Source organism: Octopus bimaculoides, chromosome 6, assembly GCF_046866305.1.
Source record: "Octopus bimaculoides isolate indiv1 chromosome 6, ASM4686630v1, whole genome shotgun sequence".
In the NCBI taxonomy this organism is placed as follows: domain Eukaryota; kingdom Metazoa; phylum Mollusca; class Cephalopoda; order Octopoda; family Octopodidae; genus Octopus; species Octopus bimaculoides.
The window spans coordinates 46,708,600-46,711,589 of record NC_142933.1 but is presented as its reverse complement, the minus strand read 5'-3'; positions in this window follow the sequence as shown (position 1 = coordinate 46,711,589).

Sequence of the window (2,990 nt, the reverse complement as noted above, 5' to 3'; positions counted from 1 at the left end):
CTCTAAACCTTACAAAGGAGGTGACAGAGGACCGAGATACGTGGTGCATTGCTGTACTCGAGAAGACATACCCACCACAATGAAACTAAGATCCTAAAACCAATGTGTCTCATGAAAAGAATTAGTGTGGGTGCTAGTACCATGTAAAAAGTACTAGTGATGGTGTCACATAAAAAGCTCCTGGTATATGTTGTGGAGTGGTTGACATTAGGAAGGGCATCCAGCCATAGAAACTATGCCAAAACAAACTAAGGAACCTCGTGCAGCCCCTGGCCTTGCCAGTTCCTGTCAAACCATCTATCCCATGCTAGCATGGATGATGATGATGATGATGACAGGCTAATGCTAGATGACCACTAATAATATGAAACCACAAGTTTTGCATCAAAGTGTCCTGCTCCTAGAAGTATGCTGTGACAGCTGCTAGGGGTCTTTCACTGCTAGGGGTCTCTCACTGCTGGTGGTTTTTATTTATATGCTAATTAACCTATAGCTAGGGCCGTGCCAGTTGCAACTACTCCTGGTCAAGGTAGACCTAGGTACAATATTTCGTGTCATTTGCTGTTGATTATTTAAATACATATAGATATATATAGGTGCATGTATGCGTGTGTGAAGGTAGCTGACTGTGTGAAAGAATAAGCACATATATTTGTGTGTGTGAATGGATTTAGAAATCTCTTGAGAGAGAGAATGAAAAGGAAAACACATAACTGCTGAACTGCGATGTACCTAGATATCAAGGATGCTGAGACACAGGAATAAGTTGCATGCAGACTCACACATTCACACACACACTCAAAAACAGACATGTGCAAACATGCACATGTGCATGCACACACACATACACACACACACACATACAACACACACACATACACACACAGACAACATATGCACACACATACCACATACACACATCACACACCACACAACACGCACTACATGCATACACATACACAACACACACACCACACAACACACCACATGCACACACATACTACACACACACACACACCACACACACACCACACACACACATACACACACATACACACATGCACATATACACACACACAACACATACACCACAAAAACACATGCGTTCACGCACACACACAAACACACAGACATACAACACACACACATACACACACAGACAACACATGCACACACATACCACATACACACATCACACACCACACAACACACACTACATGCATACACATACACAACACACACCACACACACACACATACTTCACACACACATACCACACACACCACACACATGCCACATACACTACAAACACACATGCACACATACACACACACAACACATACATCACAAACACACATGCACACACGCACACACACACACAAACACACACACGTTGGCTCTGACCAATCAGTTTACAAAAAACCTCAAACACAGATAAAATGCTCGCTAGCATGGAAAGCGGACGTTAAACGATAAACGAAACCCACAAACATTGTCACTCATTCCAAAAACTTTATGGATACATTCTGACGAACCTAGAGTAGATGAGAGTTTGTCATTGATGGGACTGCAAATAGCAACAAAAGGATTCTGACAAACCAAATGATTGATCGATTAATCAAATAATTATTCAAACAATGGAATAGTTAATTAGTTAATTAGCAAACTAGTTGAATGAAAATCATTTTAGTTATTTGTGTAATTGTTCAGAACTTTGAGGAAAGAAAATTGAAAAAAAAGAAAAAAAAAGATTCAGATTAAAAAAGAAAAGGAGCAGAAAAATCTGAAGGTTTTCTATTCTGCTAAGTCAAAGAATGATAGAATGATGGAACAATTTCATTGAAAAGGTTAATTGGGAAATATGTTGAGTTACAAGCATGGCTTTGCAGTTAGAAACTTACTTCCCAGCCATACAGTTCCAGATTCAATCCCACTACATGGTACATTGGGCAAGTATCTTCTGCTATAACCCCAGGCTAACCAAAGCCTTATGAGTGGATTTGGTAGACAGAAACTGATAACACTTCATTGTATGGTGGTGGCATCAGCAGTGGCAGTGGCAGTTGCCTTTGTTGAAGAAATAGAATCAGCGCATATGGTTTTATTGGCAAAATAACCTCCCCCACCAACACAACAACATCGGTTTCAATGCAAGATTTCACATTAAGAATCTTGCAAAGCAAATTCAAATATGAAATATCCTATTATTATTGTTTTCCTCCCCTGCTATCAGATTTATACAGTCCCTTCCTCATACTTTGTATTCATGTATTTCAACCAAGGTCTAACATAAAAAATTCTTCAAATTGAACATCAATAATTGTTTAATCTTTGTCAATTTTTTCCACATGCTTTCACTCTGTGAAATTGGCAGCTGGCTATGGAGCACAACACATCTGTGTAACAGTGGTGTCTGAACACACATACAAACATGAGAAACTTGGAGTAGTAAAAGAGTGAATTATCTACTTCAAATGAATGAATAAAATCTACTACATGCATTGAGATTTTTTTCTCTCTTCTCTGCACTGTCTGGTATATTATAATATAAGAGTAAAAAAGAAATGAAAAGAAAAATACATGACCAATAAATTGATTTGTTCTCAGCCATGACAAATAAAAAATTATTTTATTTTTAGCACATCAGATCTGAATTATCTTTGATTTGATGTCTATGAGCCTTCATTTAGTTCTGAGATGGATTTTATTCAATCAGCATTCAACTCAGGAGTTATCATGTCAATGTCACATAACTTCATTGATCTGACAGAGATCAGTGTATTAAGTATTTGTGTCTGTTTTTCTAATGATTTTTGTTTTTCATGTTAGTACACACTGGATGGTTCTGAAGATTTTTGCATCAGATATTTGTAACCAGGTTCCCTAAATAATGTCATTTACTCAACCATGAAACAAATGTAATTGGTATTTAATTTTAGCTAGGTTCACTCAGCAGATTACATTTGTTACTATTATGTCCACAAAGCTGC